The 22580-nt window shown below is 46.3% G+C and overlaps 1 protein-coding gene across 13 annotated transcripts in view; it reads left to right on the top strand.

Annotated features, from left to right (window-relative positions):
- Nucleotides 1-2719: 2719 nt before the first annotated feature.
- CRACR2A (calcium release activated channel regulator 2A) overlaps nt 2720-22580 on the top strand; it is a 142163-nt gene continuing 122302 nt past the window's right edge. For 11 of the 13 annotated variants that reach the window (XR_005218346.1, XR_005218345.1, XR_005218348.1 and 8 more), the window contains exon 1: nt 2720-2954. The gene's annotated coding sequence lies outside the window, so the exon portion shown is untranslated. Of the gene's footprint in view, nt 2955-3115; nt 3334-3408; nt 3466-22580 lie in introns of those variants that run through there. The other 2 variants (XM_037846018.1, XM_037846019.1) reach the window with 2 other exon arrangements.

The raw sequence follows: 22580 nt of genomic DNA on the forward strand, positions 1-22580 counted from the left end.
CCAAGACCCAGTCCTGTGCCCCACAGCTACCTTGCCTCTACCACAGCCCCCATCACTCTGGACAGGAACCATCAATTTCCTGGCTGACTCCTGCAAAACTGAGAGCTCCTAGGGAAGGGCCCAGGTCTGGACCAGAGACACAATTTGTCAATTACACATATGCATTACACACATGCATATGATGAAGTCTGGCACAATTTGCAGGGTCAAGTGCAAAATAAAAATGCAGGGCCCCCTGTTTAAAACTTAAGAATTTCAAGGAGGTAACAGCAGAGCATTAAACCAAGCATGAGGCTCTTCGAAATGTTGGGCTCTGAGCGACTGTGTAGGTCTTACACCCATGGAGTCAGACCTGCTTTGGGCTTATTCATCACTCACTAAGTGAATGAGTTTGGCTTTCTCCTGCAACACCGGATCAGAAAAGGATGTAATCACAGGAAAGAGGAAGTAGAGATCCTTATCCACCCTTTGCTCCAGGCTGGCTATGTAGCAAGGGGCAAATCAGTGAATGCCAGCTGTGCCTCAGTTTCCCACATTCACACATGAGAAGAATCATCTTTGCCTTGTTTCTTCTTCTCTGCTGTGAGCTGAGAGTAAAAAAGGCACAAGCACACAAGCTGATCTTTCGGCTCTTGCATGTGATGATTCTGTGATTCTAAAGGAGACTCAAAGATATGTGTTTTCTGTGAGGGAAGGGCCAGGCAAATCAGCAACCCCACAAAACCCAAAAGGTTAGTGTTTGTATTGCGAAAGGTCTTGGTGTTCTGAGATGGGATAAAGGACAGTTTTCAAGACCCACAGACATGGGGAGTGATCTTCAGGACGGGACTCGACAGGGTGCAGAACAGTGCCAGAGACAAAGATTGCATGGAGTCTGGTGAGAATACCAGCCCCTGGTAGCAGTGGTTCTTTGGATGAATCTGAGCCTCTCCAAACCTCAGTGACTTCACCTGTGAGATCATGAAATTCACAGTGACAAAAATATTAAGGGCAAACACTTTTGGCATGTCCTATGTATCAACTACTACTCTAAGCCCTTTAAAGTTATATCCATTTAGATCCTTGGAACAACCCTATGATGCAGGAACTGTTGTTATCCACGTTTTACTGATGAAGAAATGCTCAGTAATTTTCAGAGATCATGAGCTGACAAGTTGGGACACAGAGGTTCAAATGCAATGTCATTGGGCTCCAGGGTCTGTGTTCTTAACCACTCATATCTTAACACCTTATGGGACTGTGAGGGGCAAAGGAGCATCAACATGTAGAATTGCTTTGGAAGGTTCAGGCAAGCTACATATGCAAGGTAACAGTAGGAATATCATTTAATAAAAATAATAACAGTGGTCAGGTACCTCTGATGCCACTTGATCTCTCTGACCTCAGTTTTCTCCTCTGTAAAATGGGAGTGGATGGGCTTTGCCTCAGTTATCTTGAAGGTCCCTTTGCCTCTCAAATTCTAATGCTGAAAGTTTCTCATTTTCCCACATAGGGCTGAAGAAATGCAAATCACCTAGCACAGCCTGTTTTGCTACCTGGAAGGTCAGCCCTCGAGATTCAGAGTTGTACAACCCAACATGATCTCGGGGTCTGATGGAAGCAAGCATACCTCAGCACAGGGGTGGAAGAGCCCAATGCACAGGGCTGGAGCACATCAAAACGTGGCCTTGCAAGGTTACATGGACAGACTTTGAAACTCTAGTGGGCATGGGGCTGGGATGGGGGAGAATTTGGTGCACTTCTGTGCTGGGGTGGCAGGAGGTCATGGGCCAGCTGGCTAGCTGGGCTACAAGGAGAAGCAAAGACACCACATAGCCATTTAATTAATTAATTAATTCCCTCTGAGGCACTGTGTGAGGCTCTGAGCACATAATAGCCACTCAATAAGTGTTTATTCTTTTTCATCCATCTGGGAACGGGCTCAATCTGTGGAGGAGACTAATACAAACCAGCAAGAGAATGACAGGGCTCACCAAGAAGGGACTGGGACATTCTGCTGAAAATAGTGTCTAGGGAAGAATTCACTGCGATGATGACATTTCAGTGGGGCCTTGACGGTTGAGTAGAAGTTCAACAGGCAGAGAAGAAAGAGGAAGGGCATTCTAGGCAAAGCAAGAGCTCACAGCAGCCATAAAGAACAGCTGGTGTTTGGTAACAGTCAGTGTGCCTAGAGCAAGGGTGTGTGTGTGTGTGTGTGTGTGTGTGTGTGTGTGTGTGTGTGTGTGTGTTTGAGTAGGAGGGGTGAGGTTGGAAAATGAACTTGTGGCCAGAGAGCTGCAGGGAGGACCTTGGGTACAGGCTGAGGGGTGGACACCTTTAGGAGCTCTTTGAAGATTTATTCAATGGTTTATTAATAAATATCTATTGGATGTTAACTTCCTACACAAGCATTCCTGCACACAGTAGAATATATAGAAAAGGAAGAAAAGTATAAAGAACAAAATCCTCTTTAATTTCCCTCCCCAAAGACGTTGCCCAGCTTTCGGGGTTCCATACCTAGATGCCACCTCTGTCCAGTGCCCCACCTTGAGAGAAATGCCAGGCTCTGGGACCTGCAAACATTCCCGGATCAGGGCAAGGGGTCGGGGGACTCGAGAACAGGGTGGGGGTGGGGGCAGGAAGCCCGACCAGTCAGGCCGGCCAGGGCAGCAGCGGCCCCGCCTTCCCCACCCAGGATCCTTCGCCGCCCGCCTCCCCAGGATCCGGACCCCACCGCGCGGGCGCGCGCACATCCCCGAGGGCGTCCAGGGGGCGGCGGCCGCGTGCCGGCTGCTGGGCTCCCAGGGCGCGCGGCTTCCACTCCGGCGCGGCTGGGGGCAGGTCCAGCCCGCGCGGGTCGGGGCGGGGAGAGCCGGGCGGAGCAGCCGGGCGGCAAAGTGGCTGCCCCACAGCTCTGAGTCCAGCGGGCCGGCGCGGGCAGGTGCACGGGAAGGGGCGCAGCGGCGACGCCCGAGGTAACGTGGAGGAAGGTGGCGGGGTGGGCGCTCCCCCTGCCCCGCCGCTCCGGGCGCTTGCTGCCTGCTTCCCCGGCAGGGAAGTGCGAGCAGAGTTGTGTGCGGCGCGTGGCGTTCACCGGAGGGCCTGGCGGGAGGCTGTGGCGGCCAGGCCAGTCCTGGCCTTTGCTCTGTTCCCTCAGTTAACTGCTGTCGACCTCACTCAGCGCCCTGAGAGGCACTGGAGGAGAGAGAAGCCCTGGGGTTTAGACCACGTAGGGACCCAGAACCCCTTTAGCCATATCCAACCTCTTCGATTTACAGATGAGAAAACTGAGGCTCAGGGTCAAGGGATGTGCCTAGGGTCACGGATGGAGAAACCAAAACCCCTGACTACCAGGTCAGTGCAGTTAGGAGCCCCTGCCACGTGGGCCAGGACACCAGCCAACACTGTTCCATGTGTTGAAACAAAAACCTGAGAGAGACAGAGCCAGAAAGACACAGAGAGAGGAAGAGAACCTCCCAGAGCCAAGTAAGAAAGTCAGGAAATGGGCCGCTACTGGGGCTTCACTTCCTCCCCAGCCCCTGTTTGTGCTGTGGTCTGGTCTGTGACTCAGCCGGCCTTGGCTGACTCTGGCCTAGGTGTGTTTTGTGTGTGTGTATGTGTATGCGTGTGTGTACACGTGGGCACATGTGCGTGCAGATGGGAATACAGTGAACCTCCCCCAGCAGGTGGGAAAGCCCTCTGAATCCATCCATCTGTCCATTTCTGCACATGTGCTTGTTGGAAACTGCCCAGCATTTGGTTCTAGGGAGGACACCAGGAATCTTGTAGGAATGGGCTCTGTAGGACTCCAGAGGGCAGACAGGGCCAATGGCGGGAGTCCCCAGGGATGGTCAGAGTTCAGCAGGAAGAACCTAACTTAGAGGTAGTGAGCTCCTTGTCTCTGGAAGAAACCAACATGCCAAGCCTGTAAAAGAAGGCCTAGCCCTGAGGGGATGGGGGAGGGGCTGTAGTCTCTGTCAGTTCTGCACCCCCTCCCATGGCCTGGTGTTGGGACAGTTTACTGAGCCTGCACACGGCTCAGGGGGGTACTGGTAAAGCACTGGGAGAAGGGGGCCGAGGGAGGTTAGGTGGGGGAATCCCCAGGGAGCTGGCAAATATGTCGCAGAGTTCACATCCCTGTGTTGCTTTTCTTCCACATGGAACAAGTTGTATGTGCTGCTGCCATGCACAAGGGACTTGTACACTCGCCATGACTCTTTGGGTGAGAATTAGTTCAGGTTACCATATTTACCTGGGACCAGTTGCCCACCTATGTTTCCCCCATAAAAGGATTAGACAGGTCCTAAAGATGAGGTTGCAGAATACCCTGCAATTCCATGAGCCTGTTACAATGTCATAAAACCAGGACACTCCAGGGACAAGCCTGCCCTATTTTACAGATGGGAAACTGAGGCTTCAGAGCATCGTGCTCCTTGGCCCAGTGGTTAGTGAGTGGCAGAGCTGGGTCCAGGTTCCCAGGCTGACCCCTAGGTTTTGTTCTCCGCTGGCACAGGGGGAGGCAGCTTCTGGAGAGCAGCTTCTGGCTTTCCCCTAAAATCTGCCCAGAGCAGGTACCTTGTGCAAAATTGGAACCCTAAGACAGGGGAGGAGCAGGGAAGGAGAGGATGACAGTGGGAGAAGAGGAAGAAGAAGAGACAAAGGGAAGAGAAAAGAAAGGAAGAAATGAGTTTATGGCACAGACGACTCGGTGCCATGGACAGAGCTGTTTGGTGACTTACACGTTGGGTACCGGATCTCCCCAGTACTCAGGAAGCAAATACGTGGACATAAAAATGGCAAGAGCTAGCCAGCCTTCTCTGGGGATGCTTTCAAGAGTGAAAGGGAGAATATTAATACTTATGCTGGGTGGCAGGCATAAGCCAGTATGTTCTGGGCAAACTGGTCATTCAAATGACAACCAAAACACATGACGTTCCAGACACAGTTTGAAGGGCATTACATGTGTTTGCTTATTTAAGCCTCACAACAACCCAGTTGAGTAGGCACAGCTATTCTTCCCATTTTATGGAAGAATGAACTGAGGGAGAGAGAGGCCAAGTATCACGTTGGTCACCAGGCCAGCAAATGGTAGAGGCTGCATTGGCACGCTGTCATCAGCTGCACCAGAGCCCGGGAATTAAGCATCGTAAAATGTTAGCTCTCCACTCACCAGTGCACTGAGGCAAAGATGACTCCTCTGACCTCCTTCCAGGGCTCAGCACACTGGCCCTTTGGTTCTTTGTTTCTCTGCACAAAATGAGCCTGCGGTTGAGACGATGGGGAGGAAGTGCCCAGCAGGTTTCATCCTCAGCTCCACACCTTTTTCATGGAGTTCCTGGCCTCCTGGCTCTGAGTCCTAACTCACTCTTGCCTCGTAACCACTCCACGCTTTTAGCCTAGGTCACTCAGGTTATATGGGCTGGGTTATGTACAGGAAAAACCCTTGAAGGTCAAAGTTAGGGACTGGTTTCCGAAGGACCTTGTCTCCCTGGGGCAACAAGACGAGGCTGCCGTCTCATAGACAGGGTTGCCTTTTGAGTCCTCTTCCAGCTTGAGAAATACAGGATTTTCTTCCGTGACAGAGTCTTCTGGAGAGAGTATGTTCCCTCCGTCAGTTTGTTTTGGCTCCCAGCCCCAGCCTTTTCAGAATGCCAGCGGGGCACTCTTGTCCCCTGTTTGCTGACTCGTGGACGGGGCCACTGAGGGAGGGGATTAGGGGCAGCAGGCTCAGCGATGGGCAGAGGCTGACTCTGGGTGATGCTCCAGGCTTTTCCAGGAGCTGCAGGGAGGTAGGAGCAGGCAGGCTTCACTTGTTCATAATCCAAGGGCCTCTGTTCCTTGTCCCCATGCTGGAGACCGCTTGTTCATGTCTAAGGCTGCCCTGCCCAGGGCTGGAAAAAAAAGTGAGGCTGGGAGAATGGAAACTGCACCTTACCAAGGGAGACTCAGCAGTGTGTTGGATTGATTTAGCATCAGCTCTGCTTCTAGCACTGGGTCTGTGGAATCCTGTGCCCCACTGGGCATAAGGAAAAGTGAGAAGGTTGTGACTTGGCACACAAGCTGTCAGTGTGCCGAGACCCACTGGGACCAGCAGGGTGGGTGCCCTCCTCCCAGAGCCTGTTTTGGTGTTTCTGACCAGGCTGTTTCCTTCTCTCCCTTTAAAATTCTCAGCAGCACCAGGGAAAGGAGGAGGTTGGCTACAATGGCTCAATTCCCAATGCAGACAGGAGGAAAATCTCCTATTACCTGGGCGATTGGTTTATTTTCACTTTATTTACTTTAGAGATTGCTCAGCATTGAGCTCCAGGATTTGCAGCCAGCCAGAGTTCTGATAAATGGATGGAGCTTTGCCATAGTGCGCCGAATCCACACAACCTCACGCCTTGCCCCTGGGATAGAAGGTTGGATTGGTGCTGGCATGGGAACTTCCTGCAGCCCCACCCTGCCCAAACACAGAACACCAGGGACCCTATTCCTACTGCACCTCAAGGTTGGCTGCAGAGAAATGCACCAGGCAGGGTGGAGAGCTTGGCATCAATGAATTTATTCAGTCCTTACAGCCGTCTTATTAGATAGATACTATTATCACTATCCCCATTTTTCAGTTGAGGAAGCTAAGGTTCTAAGAGAAACTTGACCAGGGTCGCACAGCCAATAAGTGGCAGAGCTAGATTTGACTCCTGTGGCCTGACCCCAGGTGGTCTTCTGGCCATCTGATTCCAGGGACATTTCCTTGACCATTACACAGTCTGCCTCCTCTAAATACTTAGTTCAAGACCCACTTTTGTCTCTGATCAGTCACATGTCTTCAGGACTTTAAACCCGTAAGCTGAGCTTTTTCCCTCTTTGGCAAAATGGGAATAATTACCTGCTGATCCAGCCTGGGTGAGCTGATCGATATGAAAAGGCACTGTGGACAGCATCCCCTTGGTTATGGGGGCTTTTCCTGTGGAGTTCTGTTGTCTGGGTGTCCTTCTGTTCTTGGTCCTTGTCAGTCTTGGACTGAAATTCCTCAGAGGGCAGAGACAGAATCTGTCACCTAATTAGTATCCACGCTAACCAAGCCCCTTTTGTGTCAGCAAAGGGCTTCACAGGGGATTTGCTTTAAGAAAAGGGGTCTTGGTCGCTGCAACAGGTATTCCCAGTCTCCTTGGGGGTTGGCGCCACTAAAGTGATAACCAGTGATGTTGGTATTTAAGGGCAAGCAGAGTGAAGCTCATTTCTTGTGGCTTTACAGAGGAGGTGGGATTTGAGCTGGATCTGGAAGAATGGGCCAAATTTGGAGAGGCAGAGAGGAGGGTGGCAGGCCTTTGGGAAGCACAGGTGAGCAGAATGTGTTAGCCTGCTGCACAAAGGTGAGCTCACCTCAGGGTGAGGAGAGGGCTGGCTGGCCTGGAGGGTCCCTCATAGGGGTCCGCACCCCCCACTCACTCTGCCCAGCTTCCAGGAGATCTCCCCACTTACAGAGCTGCCTCCTGGGGCTTTCAGTGGGTGGAAAGTCAGGGAACCGGCAGCTGGAAAGGCCACTGGGTACCTGGGGGCTGAGGCAGCTTCTGGAGTGTGGTAAAGCCCAGACCATGAGGCATTTGCAGCTGCAGGTCCCTCCCTGCATGGCAGCACCAGGTTAGGAAGGGGAGACAAGGAGGGCATCGGAGAGAGGGTTAGAGACACTGGCCAGAGAGGACATCTGCCTTCAGCCAGGTTTTGGTTTTCTGTGAGGAAGGAGAGGTTTGTCCAAATGATTATCTGTAACTTGAAAATGAGAGACTTCATTCCTGTAGGCCAGGGGCTTTTCAGCAACACCACCATCCCCAGAGGACCCTGAGGGGTGGGGAGGGGAGGGGTCCTTGCAGTTTCGTTCGGTGGGTAGAGGCTTCTGAATCATGGTCAGAAGTTACTACTGGGGGAGATAGCATTAGGGAAGGCAAATTGTTCTATGACCTCTAGATCTTTCTCTTGTGTCATGGCCTGTGGAGGCCTTTTTTGGTTTTCAAGTCTTCCAGGAGCTTGGGTCAAACGGACATGCTGCATTAGGATCATCTCGGCACAAGGGGGATCTTGATGCACGAGGCCTTTGGGGTGGTGTCTGGGTGGCACGTGCATGGGCACTACCTGGTAAAGCCTCCCTTCCCCCCAGAACCCCGCAGAGAGAAGGCCGTCCCGACACTCCTTCCTATGATGTTGTTTCGGTACCTCCGGTGGGCTGAGAGTAGGGATTTAGGGCTCCCGAAATCCTACAGCAATGCTCCACTGCCACTTCCTTTCTGCACAATGGCCTCGCCATCAGGCGCCCACTCCACTGGACACTCATTCTGCTCCATTTCTTCCTGGTTCTTTGACTTTTCTGCTTCTGCCAAACAAGCCTCTGAGTGCCTGTCCTCCTCTGTGCTGGGCTCTGAGCTAAGCACTTTATACAGTGCCTTCCGTATTTCTCCCAGCAGTGTATAGTGGTTGTCATCCTCCTCCCTTTTCCAGATGAGAAAACTGGACAGCAGAGTGTGTAGCTAACCACTCAAGGACATAGAAACTCTCGGAGCCGGGGTTCAGTTCTGGACCCTCTAATCCCTCTTCCACCATCTAGATGGGGTGTCGTTGCAGACTCAAGCAGGGCTGGCCAGGCCTTGGCACATTAGTGTCTCCTCTGGAAAGAAATACTTGAAAATAGCTTAACTGTATCTCTCAGGTAAACCACAGTTTACCAAACTGCTAAATTAAGCTTTTTAACCACTAATTACTTGTGTGCTGGCTTTGACCATGGGTTCCCTCCCTCCAGGGAGAGAACTGGTGAATCTTCTCTGGCTGGCAGGTGCTTGCTCCCTGCCTCTGTTCTTGTCCTTGATGATCAGTTATCCTTTTCTGTCTCCTCTTGGTCACTTGCTGCAGCCTGAATCTGTACCTCCTCAGGGCCCAGGCAGGTTATTCTGAGGGCTTGGCTGTTCTGGCTGCCTGTGGTGCCTCTTTCTCCAGCAGGTGTTCTCCCAGGCGTTTTTACCTTCTGTTGTGTGTCTCTCCAGCACATTACCTCTTGCTAGTCATTATCCCCTCCATGGACTGCGCTAACCCCTGTTGTGTCTCCCTCTATTCAGATTTAGGGCACTCGTCTTTGCTTGGGGTTCAGGGTTCTGGCTTTGGTAGATGTTGCTTCACTGTTTGGGAATAAAGTCAGCTGGAGCAGCAGCAGGGCACCCAACACTGCTATGCATAATGCATGATGAGAAGACAATCTGTGGAGTATCTGCCATGTGCCTGGTGTTGTTTCTAATCTAGGTCTCAGCACCCCCATCTCACAGATGAGGAACTGAGGCTCAGGGAGGTAAAACAATTTGTCTGGGTACAAACACCCAGTCCTGGTATAAATGCCTGTATCACGGATACCTTCCCTCATGCTGTGATCCCCCCCTGCACCAGTCTGGCTCCCTGTGAAGGGCCGAGCCCTCGGATTGCAGGACCTGCTTGGTAATAGAGCTCTTTTAAGGCACCTGGAAAATGGGGGTGGGAATCCCCTCCTTCCTACTAGGTGAGCTGCTCCAGGCACAGGCCTTCCGGAAATGTAAGGGTGAGGAAAGCCAGTGAAGCAGTCTGATATAGAACGTCTTTTTAAGAAAAGTGATTTTAATACATCAAACCACAGCTTTAATCAGAAACAAAGACACAAAAAGACACAAAAAGGAACTGCTAAGTAAAGTGAATGTTAACAGAAAAAAAAAAAAATCATACTAGGCCTTCATTATGTAACCATGCATTGCAAACTAAAAGTATTTTTTTTAAACACACAAGCCCTATTTACTGGAGTTAGAAATAGGATAAAAAGTTCTAATTTGTACTGAACAGCAATCACATTATATACCACATACCACGTCTGAATTTTCTCGTGCTTTAGAGTCTAAATCAGTGTGGTTTTATTATGTGTTGATGCTGAAAAAAAAAAACCACAGGGTTCGACAGATACTAATTGAGCACCTGCTGTGGGCAGCACATTGTACTGGGGGAAAGAACAGGGGACACAGCACTTCTTTTGACAAGATGCAAAGGAAAAGAGAGCTGGACCACCCCACGCAGCACATGTGAGATTGGGACAAACAGCATGTGCTCCTGAGGGAAATGGGCTTTGGTGAGGGCTCAACTGAGAAGGTGGGAAATGAGCTGGGCCTTCAAGGATGATAGAATTCAGAAGTCAGTGGTGAACTGACGTTCTGGTGGGAACGGTCCATGAGGGTCCTTCAGTCCCTCTTAACTGATGGTGTCTGAGGACCATTATGCCTAGAAATTAAACCAATGAAGTTCTACCTGGGCCCTAAAATGTGCCTTGACCCTACCAATATTTCTAAGAGCACCGCCTCTCCTGCTGGCCTTTGTTGACTCAGTTTACCCCTCAAAGAATGTGAGACGTCTAGATTCGATTCTGGACCCTTTGACCCACCATCTAGACAGGGTTGTTGTAGAGACTTAGCTGAGCTGGCCCTGCCTTGGCACATTGGTGTCTACTCTGGAAGGTTTCTAGAATCCACAAGACTTTGGGTATGTGTTGTATGAAGCATGTTTCATTAGGATGGAGGTGGTGTTCAGAACCCTGTAGAATGTGCTGTGAGGATATGGAGTGGAAGCAGAAGGGACCCCCTCCCCCGCCCCCAAGACTCACCTACTTCTTACAAAATTACCCACCAGGAAAGCAAACCGAAAAAGAAAGAAAGGAGAGGCCCAGATAGTAACTCAACAACAGGCCCATTGTTGAACTGTCTGATTTCTTTCCAGTCCTCGTCACAGGGGCAAAGGCAGCTTCTGGTAAGGGTGGCTTGGCCAGCTTTCTCCATCCCAACCTGCCTGCCTGGTGTCTTCATTCAGCCTGGTCAGCTACACCATGCTCTGACCGCCGCCCCTGCCAGCAAATCTGTGGGACCAGGCGGTCTCCGAGGCACTTTAGAAAGAGATGTTAACTGGCGCAGTGACAGCTGCAGCTGACTGCGTGCTTCCCACTCCATGCTGATGAACTTAGCCTGTGCACTCCGGCTCATCGGGGCCAACTGGCGCCATGTGGGTGTGTGCTCTTTTTCTTGTCTAGGCCATGGGCTGGGTGACTGGCCCCAGCCTCCTGTCCTCTTACCCTGCCCCATTTTGAATGCACATGCCAGCTCTCTGGAAGTCCTGATGCTGTCCTCTTAGGATCTAGGTCCAAGGACGTGGGTGAAGGATGAGCAGCTCACTCCGGCCGAGCATCAGGTTCATGGCAGAAGGAACACGTTCTGGGCCCAGCTTCAACACTTGCTCGTGGTGGGCTTTAATTGCCTCATCTATGAGGTAGCTGCCCTTCATGCCTTGTAGCGATGTTGCAAAGATGGAATGAAACAATGAAAATGTGCAAGTACTTAAAAAAGATAATGCTTTTTAAATGGGGGCTGCTTATATTTCTTGCAAGCCAAGTCATTTCCATTGATCAGGTTGGCTAAATTGCTTCTTAGGTCTTTATAATAGTTGTAATTAGTGTTCTGTTCAGTCCTGAGTACCTTTTATTAATAGTGTGAACTGAGCTTTCTATGAGGCTTGGCCACTGTCCCAGAGCCCAGAGCCCTGCATCCTGTTGGCGCAATGCTCCCAGGAGGAAGTGGGAAGGGGTCCAGGTTGGCTGGGGCCCTGGGGAGCCCGGGCTGTGCTTCCATCTGAAACAGTATGGAGACCTCCTGAAATAGAGTAGGAATCAGAGCCTGCAGGGTAGGGACAGGAGGTATGGTCCTCTTCAAGGAACAGATAATCCACCGAATGTCCTGATATCCAGAGCTTCTGCCCTCCTTTTGCAAATATTTGGCCGGGGCTGTGGAGGGTGGAGATACCCACAGAGAAGGAAGGAGGGAGGGTGATGGGTGTCAACTTGGACTTGATGTGTGTGACAGACGTGTCCATTGAACATGGTGTTGATTCAAGTCAGCTCTCCTTAATTGAAGCCTGCAAGGCCCTGAGCTACATGGTAGGACTAGTAAAATCATCCTTAACTTAAAGGTGAGGAAACGGGGGCTTGGAGAGGCTCAACCACTTGCTCAAGGCCACACAGCTAGTAAGTGTAGAATCAGAATTCAAATCCAGGCATTCAGACCGCAGAGCCTGCTCTTGTAGCAGGGTAAGTGACGATCTTTCATCCTGATGAAGTTCTTTGCAGTTTACACAGCAACTCCCCCAGTCTCTGCTTTTAAAACTTTACAGCAATGCAATGTGGTGAGTGTTAATGCTGGGTATTATATACCTGGCTGTGCATATTAAAGGAAGTTGTGATGGTGGAAGCACGTAGTAAATTAAATAAGATATACTGATTGCCTTCTACTTATAGATGAGGAAAACAAAATCGGACGTTAAGTGGCTTGCCCGAGGACACATAGATGACGAAGATGGTAGAGTAAGGACACCAAACCGTGTCTTCGAATTTCAGGGTCAGTGCTTTTTGTTTCCTTGACACCATCTAAAAAAGACTGGCTCTGGGCTTATCCATTTCCTGCCTAATTATTGCCAAATGAATATCAGGTAGAAAACCCAAAGGAGACTACACTCACTTTTCTTTGCCGCCTTTTACTTGCTATGGTTTTTCACTTCTGTTTTAGTCCTTGTTTGGCTTTGCTAAAGCTGAAGAAATGCAATATACCAGGATGGGTTAGCTTTTCCAATGGGAATTTATTAGCTTACAGATTTACAGTCCTGAGATCATGGAAATGTCCCAATTAAGGCATCAACAGGAAAATACTTTCTCTGAAGACCGATTACTGGCGAGCTTGGGCTCCTGTCAGATAGCAAGTCCCATGAAGATGTCTGCCCGTTGTTCTCTCCCTGCTTTCATGGCTTCAGCTTCAGACTTCTCCATCTGTGGCTTTATCTCTAAATTTCTCTGGGGCTTTTTCTGTGAGCTTCTCTTAATCTTATCTCTATGTGTTTTATCCTCTTATAAAGGACTCCAATAAGAAGATTAAGACCCACCCTGTGGCACTCCTCAACTGAAATAACCGGATCAAAAGGTCCCACCCACAATAGGTCTACTCCCTCAGGAACGGATTAAAAGAACATGATCCTTTCTGGGGTACACAAAGAGTCCAAACTATCACAGTCCTTAAAGAGCATGAGAGTGAAGGCAAGGATGGAGTTGGGTGAGCTCTCAGCATTGGAGGCTGTGGGTGGGAGAAGCTGCAGAGAAATAACCTCCATCTCCTGGTTGCAGGGAGAGCCCTGGGGGAGGATGCCGGTAAGAATCACCCACAGGACAGGCTGTTTTGCATGTGGATGAGCCAACACAAATTTTATGGTCTTGTAAAACTGTGAACACAAGTTACTTGAGAATTGTGAATTAAACTGGAAGCCAGAGTATATCCCTACAGGCTCGTGTGTACACATGCTGAAGTTTTAAAAGAAAGAAATCATAAATATTTTGTTTAAAAGATCTTAGCTTTGATACGGAAAGACAAAAAAAAGACAACCACTAAGCATCAGCTCTGTGGTGGAGGGTCATACAATATTTAAAAAATGCCAGAATTTTATCTTAGATGCGAAGCAGAGGACTAACTGACTTGGTATTAATATCATTTGGAATGTTAGCCTTTACTTGATACATTCTAGATGCAGAGTTATGTTGGGAACTTTTATATGTATTTGCTCATTTATTCCTCGCAAAAACATTGCATTGGTGGCGCTAATATATGAATTTTTAAGATGAGGAAATTGAGATTCTGAGAAATTAAGTAACTTTGTTCAAGTATCACAGCTAGTAAGAGATGGCCGCAAGTTATGAATATAAGTATGTCTGACTCCAAATCTTTATTTCCTCAACACCACACTGAAAAATCCATTTTCACATTCTGTGTTCTTCATCCCTTCTTTGCTCTCCGATGTTCCTTCTAGAATCCATTTACTTCTGCCAGAAGTGCATTTTTTAAAATTTCCCTTTAATGAAACTCTGCTTGTGGCAAACTCTCTCACTTTTGTCAGATGATGTCTTTTTTACTCTCTTATTCGTGAAGGGTGTTTAAAGTATAGAATTTTTCAGACAACAGTTTCTTTCTGAATGTTGAAAGCGTTCTACCACTGTCTTCCTGCTTGCATTGCTGCTAATGAGAAGTGGCCAAGCTATTACTCATTTGTGCATAATTTGTCTTTTCTCTCTTTGGTTGCTTTTAAGGTAAGTCTGACATGTGCCTGGTTGTGGATTTCTTTTTATTTATCCTTCTTGGGATTCATTGGGATTCTTTAATACGTGTATTTGTGTCTTTCATCCCTTCTGGAAAATTCTCAGCCTTTAAGTTTTCAAATGTTCTTTCTTTTCTCCTTCCGGGACTCCAAATAGATGTATGTTGATTCTATTTTTATGTATCTTAAGCTCTCTTTCGTATTTCTGTCTCATCTTTCTGTGCTACATTTTGGTTAATTTATTTTGACCTATCTTCCGGTTGACTGTTTCTTCCTTTTGTATCTAATATGTTAAGTCTGCCCACAGTTTATAATTTTAATTGTTTAATTTTTTATTTCTCTAAGTTCTATTTTGTTCATTTAAAAAATCTCCTCGGTTATTCTTTATGTTTTTTTTTAATTCCCTGCGCATATTTTTCAAGTGTGTCTTTAATTTCTTTAAATGCATTATATTCATTATTAATTCAGTACTTGAATACTCCATTATCTGAAGACCCTTGCCAGTAAATTCCTTCCTTTCTTGCCAGCTTATCACTGCTCTTAGGAAAATTGATTTTTATATTTTATGCAAGATTTTCAGTTGTTTTCAGTGGAAGAATCAATGTACACACCTAGCCTGCCAATTGCCAGCAATAGAAGCTTAGCGTATTTACTTATTGACAGAATTTTGAGAGGGAAAAGTAATCAAATGGAGGTTGGCATTTGGGAACCGGAATTTCACACTCTGGTCTGAAGGCATTTTATGAACCCCTTGAGGAGGGCATGGGGTGTCTATGAGAAGCCCGCTCACAGTGTGGGCTGTGCAGCCCGAGTGGCTGAGCCACGGAGACGTGTTCCGATCGGCATCACACTCACCCTGGGATGTGACGTTGGAAGTAGCATGATCAGACAAGGTGAGGAGATTTTCAGAGGCCTGTTTAGAAGGGATCATGTTCTCTGTAAGGGATTAATGGCTCCCTTAGGAGAGGAAAGGTTGGAAGGACTTGATCTCCAGCTGTGTGTTTGAGCCCTGCCAAAGGAGTGGGACCAGGCCTTGCCTCTGCTTGGAATTCAGGAAATAGGTGTTCTTGCATCCCGGTGCCCCTGTGGGAATATGGAAGAATGGATGTACAAGGGACCGCAGAGTCCAGGCTGGCCTCCGTCTCCTTCTCCCCACTTACCACGTCCAATCAGTCCCGCAGTCCTCCTAGTTACACCTTCTAAAAAGCTCTAGAATCTGTCTCCTTCTTATTCCCCAACTGGTCTCAGTGCCCCCACTTCCTATCCCCCTCCCAAATCCATTCCCCACAAGTAGCCAAAGTTGTTTTTTTAAAAAAGCAAATCAGACCATGACTCTCCCAACCTTTTAAGTTTTAACTTTAGTGGTTTCCTGTGACTGCTTGGATAAAGTCCCAAATCCCTAACCATACCCGCAAAGCTCTGTTCTTCAGCTTCGTGTCCAACCACTCACTTCCACAGTCAAATTGTTCTAGCCACCATGCTCTTTTTTTCATTTCTTGAACATACAAAACCTCTTTCTACCTGAGGGCATTTGCACCTGATGTTCCCGCTCCTTAAAATGCGCTCCAACTCTCTTTCCTCCCTTTCATTAATTCATTCTTACTCATCCCGTAGGTCCCAATTTACAGGTAATTTCTTTTCCTTCATCTGTCTGTGCTGGTTGTGCTACCTCTGCTCCCTGTCACAGGCCCTCTGTGTCTTCATGTTGTCATCAGAGCACTTTCTTCAGTTGTCATACCATGATCATTTGTGTAATTTCTGCTCATTGCCTGTCTTCCCCACTATCTGGCAAGGGCTGGAGCTGTGTGCATCCTTTTCATCATTATATCCCCAACGCCAGGCACAAAGCCTGGCGTGTGGTAGTTGTTGCTCAATAAATACTTAGAGATTTGCGTGGAACCCACGGACGAGGCGCCCAGGGCCCTGGGTGTACTCGGGCCTCCTGCACATGAATTGCACTGGTGGGATCCCCTGCAACGTGATTCAAATCCAGCACCAAGAGTTAGTGACCTTGAAAGACGTGGTTATAGACTTCACCCAGGAAGAGTGGGCTCTGCTGCATGCATTCCAGAAAATGCTCTTCAGAGATGTGATGGTGAGAATATCAGTCATCTGCTTTCAGTGAGAAATCAGATCTGCAAATCTGATGTAGCCTCCAAGTTGGATCAAGTAGAGAAACTGAGGAAAGAAGGAATTGGATTTTTCCAAAGCCAGAATTCAGGCAGTGAAGGTGGTCTTAAAGAACAAGAAATGCTCTCCATGCAATGTATCTGCAGGAAAGACACATTTACAATCACATCATTGAAGCCAAAGTCTAATACTCAGGAGAATGGAATTATGTGTAGTGAACTGCCAGAAGATTTTACTCAACTTGAGTTAAATCACAAGGGAAAGAAAACCTACTTCAGCAATCTATTTGGAAAACCCCTCAATGACCAGTCGTCTTTTAATCAACAAAAACATTTTCACACTAGAAGTAAATCATATGAATGTTTTCTAATTGGTAAATAAATACTTAGAGAATTAATCTATAAATGAATCTGGCTTCATCACTCCACTGAAACTGCTCTTACTGAGTTCATTTGTGACCTCCTAATTGCTAAATCCAGGGTTTCTTTTCAGTTTTATTACTTGACATCTGTACAATGTTCAAAACTACTGTCAACCCCTTTTAGTTTTCTTCAACTTTCCTCATCCTTTGATTTTGTGACAAGTAGTCTCTCCTTTGTTTTCTTTGCTCTACACACTGCTTCTCCACCTCCTTTGCTGACTTGCTGTGTCCCTTCCATGTTAGTGTCTTGCATGATTCCAGCCTTCTCTCTTTTTTCCCCCTCCTTCTACATAGTCTCTTAGCAAACTTAACTTTATCTAATGCTTCAACCATCACATTTATGCTGGTGACTCCCAAACCTAAATGTCCAGCCCTGCTGACCCTAGTCCTGAAGTGCCAGCTCCTTCTTTCTTACTGCCTCTGAATACCTTCATCCTGATGTCCCATGGACATTGCAATCTTAACATTTCCCAAATGGAGGTAATTATCTCCCCAGCCTTCCTTGTTCCTCCTCCAGCATTTCTGATCTGGCTGAGTTGTTTCACCATCTACCCATCGTCTGAAGCTGGAAGCTATGGAGTCATCCTAGAGACCTCTGCCAGCTCAGGGCCCCATGTCCAACAGTAATCACTGTCTGCCTCTTGACAGTCCTGTCTTCCTCTCCCTGCACCGCCGCCACCTTAGCTCAGCCCCTGTTGTTGCTTACCTGGACCACCACATCAGCCTCTTAGCTGGACGTCCTTCTTCTAGCCTCTTTTCCTTCCAGTTCATTATTGGTACCGATGCCAGAGATCTTGTCCCAAAGAAAAAGCCTGATGATGCCACTTCCCTGATGATGGTACAATAAAGCCCATCCTCCTTAGGATGATATGCAATGCAAACTTCTTCACAGCTTACCCCACCCTTTCTCTCTGGCCTCATCTTTTGCTTCATACATAGAATTCTGAGTTTTCCATCCCTTCTCATGACATGCCTGTAGTGTTGATCATGGTTCTCAAACATCAGTGGGCATTGGAATCATCTGAAAGACTTGTTACAATCTAAAGGCTGGACTCTACCCCCAGGGGTTCTGATTCAGTAGTTCCCAGATGTTGCCGCTGCTGTTGTGGCTGCCACTCTGAGAACCACTGGCATAGACTACTACAGAGGGTGAGAGCTACAGCCCTCCTGCCTGGGCCCAAATCCTGCCTCTGCCACTTACTTCCTGTGTCCCTTAGCCTCTCTGTGCGTCAGTTTACTTGCCCATAAAATGAGATGAATAATACGAGCTGTGTCGTAGGCTTCCAAGGAGGACTGAATGAGTTAATACTCAGAAAGCACTCAAAAAACAGTGCATGGTTTATTGTGAGCACTCAGGAAATGCTAGGGGCACCAGTGTTTATTATTATTTTTAACACTATTCATATCCTTGGTCACGAATGTCTGCCTCCCTCACTCGTTTTTCCTTGGCAATTTTCTACTCTTCCTTCAAGATTTCATTTATTTTCTGAGGTGCTTTTTGCTAACTGTTTCCCACCCTCATATCCTCCTTGCCCTCCTTTGAGCTCACACAGTTGAGGGTAGAGGCTCTATTTGTCACATTGCATTTATTTCTTCACATTGCATTTATTTCCGACCCCCTGTGCCCTCTTGAAGGTTTCATTCATTTTTGTGTCCCCCAAAGCCCAGTAAAATGCCTGGTACGTCAGAGGAGTTCAAAAATGTTTCTTAAATAAATGATTGCATTGGCATATGTTTTAGAATTTACGACTGTGCTGAAAATATGGTAAAATGTGTCCAGTCTGGGGAAGGGATTGAGAATCAGGAAAAGGTGGGGAGAAAAGAGTGTATGTGTGACAAGAAAGTTTATAAATGTTACTGTTTGGATAGTGGGATTATGACTCAGAAATATAGTTCTGAGTGCAAATCACTTAGGATAATCTCAGGTGTGGACAGCAAAAAACCCAACTCAATGGATATGAGCAATAAGGGGATTTAATATTTCTATAAGAAGAAGACTGAAGGAAGGGTGACACGAGGCTTGTTGAATCTAGTGCCATCATGGATCCAGGTTCTTTCTATCTTTCTGTTCTGCCCTCAGGCTTGTGCCTCATAATCACAAAGTGGCTGCAAGAGCGCTAGTCAGCACACTAGACATTACATCCAGCAGAGGATGTGGCTCTCTCACCTCCCTTTTTTTTTTTTTTTTTTTTAATCATCATTTTATTGAGATATATTCACATACCACGCAGTCATACAAAACAAATTGTACTTTCGATTGTTTACAGTACCATTACATAGTTGTACATTCATCACCTAAATCAATCCCTGACACCTTCATTAGCACACACACAAAAATAACAAGAATAATAATTAGAGTGAAAAAGAGCAATTGAAGTAAAAAAGAACACTGGGTACCTTTGTCTGTTTGTTTCCTTCCCCTACTTTTCTACACATCCATCCATAAACTAGACAAAGTGGTGTTTGGTCCTTATGGCTTTCCCAATCCCATTGTCACCCCTCATAAGCTACATTTTTATACAACTGTCTTCGAGATTCATGGGTTCTGGGTTGTAGTTTGATAGTTTCAGGTATCCACCACCAGCTACCCCAATTCTTTAGAACCTAAAAAGGGTTGTCTAAAGTGTGCATAAGAGTACCCACCAGAGTGACCTCTCGGCTCCTTTTGGAATCTCTCTGCCACTGAAGCTTATTTCATTTCCTTTCACATCCCCCTTTTGGTCAAGATGTTCTCCGTCCCACGGTGCCAGGTCTACATTCCTCCCTGGGAGTCATATTCCACGTTGCCAGGGAGATTCACTTCCCTGGGTGTCTGATCCCACGTAGGGGGGAGGGCAGTGATTTCACCTTTCAAGTTGGCTTAGCCAGAGAGAGAGGGCCACATCTGAGCAACAAAGAGGCATTCAGGAGGAGACTCTTAGGCACAAATATAGGGAGGCCTAGCCTCTCCTTTGCAGCAACCGTCTTCCCAAGGGTAAAACTTATGGTAGAGGGCTCAACCCATCAAACCACCAGTCCCCTATGTCTGTGGTCATGTTAGCAACCATGGAGGTGGGGTAGGCGAATACCCCTGCATTCTCCACAGGCTCCTCAAGGGGGCACTACATCTTTTTTTTTTTTTTTTTCCCTTGTTTGTCTTTTTTCTTTTCTTTTTTTTTTTTTTTTTTTTAACTTTCCCTTCTTTTTTCAAATCACCTGTATGAAAAAAAAAGATAAAAAGAAAACAAACATACAATAAAAGAACATTTCAAAGAGACCATAGCAAGGGAGTAAGAAAAAGACAACTAACCTAAGATAACTGCTTAACTTCTAACATGTTCCTACTTTACCCCAAGAAAGTTACATAATATAGCAACATTTCAGTGAACTTGTTCCTACTACAACCATCAGAAATTAACAGACCATAGTCATTTCTGGGCATCCCCAGAACGTTAAATAGCTTATCTGTTCTTCTTGGATTATTGTTCCCCCTTCCTTAATTGCTCTCTATTGCTAGTTCCCCTACATTCTACATTATAAACCATTTGTTTTACATTTTTCAAAGTTCACATTAGTGGTAGCATATAATATTTCTCTTTTTGTGCCTGGCTTATTTCGCTCAGCATTATGTCTTCAAGGTTCATCCATGTTGTCATATGTTTCACGAGATCGTTCCTTCTTACTGCCGCGTAGTATTCCATCGTGTGTATATACCACATTTTCTTTATCCACTCATCTGTTGAAGGACATTTGGGTTGTTTCCATCTCTTGGCAATTGTGAATAATGCTGCTATGAACATTGGCGTGCAGATATCTGTTCGTGTCACTGCTTTCCGATCTTCCGGGTATATACCGAGGAGTGCAATCGCTGGATCGAATGGTAGCTCTATATCTAGTTTTCTAAGGAACTGCCAGACTGACTTCCAGAGTGGCTGAACCATTATACAGTCCCACCAACAATGAATAAGAGTTCCAATTTCTCCACATCCCCTCCAGCATTTGTAGTTTCCTGTTTGTTTAATGGCAGCCATTCTAACCGGTGTTAGATGGTATCTCATTGTGGTCTTAATTTGCATCTCTCTAATAGCTAGTGAAGCTGAACATTTTTTCATGTGTTTCTTGGCCATTTGTATTTCCTCTTCAGAGAACTGTCTTTTCATATCTTTTGCCCATTTTATAATTGGGCTGTCTGTACTATTGTCATTGAGTTGTTGGATTTCTTTGTATATGCAAGATATCAGTCTTTTGTCAGATACATGGTTTCCAAAAATTTTTTCCCATTGAGTTGGCTGCCTCTTTACCTTTTTGAGAAATTCCTTTGAGGTGCAGAAACTTCTAAGCTTGAGGAGTTCCCATTTATCTATTTTCTCTTTTGTTGCTTGTGCTTTGGGTGTAAAGTCTAGGAAGTGGCCGCCTAATACAAGGTCTTGAAGATGTTTTCCTACATTATCTTCTAGGAGTTTTATGGTACTTTCTTTTATATTGAGATCTTTGGTCCATTTTGAGTTAATTTTTGTGTAGGGGGTGAGGTAGGGGTCCTCTTTCATTCTTTTGGATATGGATATCCAACTCTCCCAGCCCCATTTGTTGAAAAGACCATTATGGCTCAGTTCGGTGACTTTGGGGGCCTTATCAAAGATCAGTCGGCCATAGATCTGAGGGTCTATCTCTGAATTCTCAATTCGATTCCATTGATCTATATGTCTATCTTTGTGCCAGTACCATGCTGTTTTGGCAACTGTGGCTTTATAATAAGCTTCAAAGTCAGGGAGTGTAAGTCCTCCCACTTCGTTTTTTTTTTTTAGAGTGTCTTTGGCAATTCGAGGCATCTTCCCTTTCCAAATAAATTTGATAACTAGCTTTTCCAAGTCTGCAAAGTAGGTTGTTGGAATTTTGATTGGGATTGCATTGAATCTGTAGATGAGTTTGGGTAGAATTGACATCTTAATGACATTTAGCCTTCCTATCCATGAACATGGAATATTTTTCCATCTTTTAAGGTCCCCTTCTATTTCTTTTAGTAGAGTTATGTAGTTTTCTTTGTATAGGTCTTTTACATCTTTGGTTAAGTTGATTCCTAGGTACTTGATTTTTTTAGTTGCTATTGAAAATGGTATCTTTTTCTTGAGTGTCTCTTCAGTTTGTTCATTTCTAGCATATAGGAACATTACTGACTTATGTGTATTAATCTTGTATCCCGCTACTTTGCTAAATTTGTTTATTAGCTCTAGTAGGTGTATCGTTGATTTCTCAGGGTTTTCTAGATATAAGATCATATCATCTGCAAACAATGACAGTTTTACTTCTTCTTTTCCAATTTGGATGCCTTTTATTTCTTTGTCTTGCCGGATTGCCCTGGCTAGCACTTCCAGCACAATGTTGAATAACAGTGGTGACAGCGGGCATCCTTGTCTTGTTCCTGATCTTAGAGGGAAGGCTTTCAGTCTCTCACCATTGAGTACTATGCTGGCTGTGGGTTTTTCATATATGCTCTTTATCATGTTGAGGAAGTTTCCTTCAATTCCTACCTTTTGAAGTGTTTTTATCAAAAAGGGATGTTGGATTTTGTCAAATGCTTTTTCAGCATCTATTGAGATGATCAATTGATTTTTCCCTTTCGAGTTTTTAATGTGTTGTAATACATTGATTGTTTTTCTGATGTTGAACCATCCTTGCATGCCTGGAATGAACCCCACTTGGTCATGGTGTATGATTTTTTTAATGTGTATTTGGATTCGATTTGCAAGTATTTTGTTGAGGATTTTTGCATCTATATTCATTAGGGAGATTGGCCAGTAGTTTTCCTTTTTTGTAGCATCTTTGCCTGGTTTTGGTATTAGATTGATGTTAGCTTCATAAAATGAGTTAGGTAGTGTTCCATTTTTTTCAATGTTTTGAAAGAGTTTGAGTAAGATTG

The sequence above is a fragment of the Choloepus didactylus genome, chromosome 8 (assembly GCF_015220235.1).
Source record: "Choloepus didactylus isolate mChoDid1 chromosome 8, mChoDid1.pri, whole genome shotgun sequence".
NCBI classification, from domain to species: domain Eukaryota; kingdom Metazoa; phylum Chordata; class Mammalia; order Pilosa; family Megalonychidae; genus Choloepus; species Choloepus didactylus.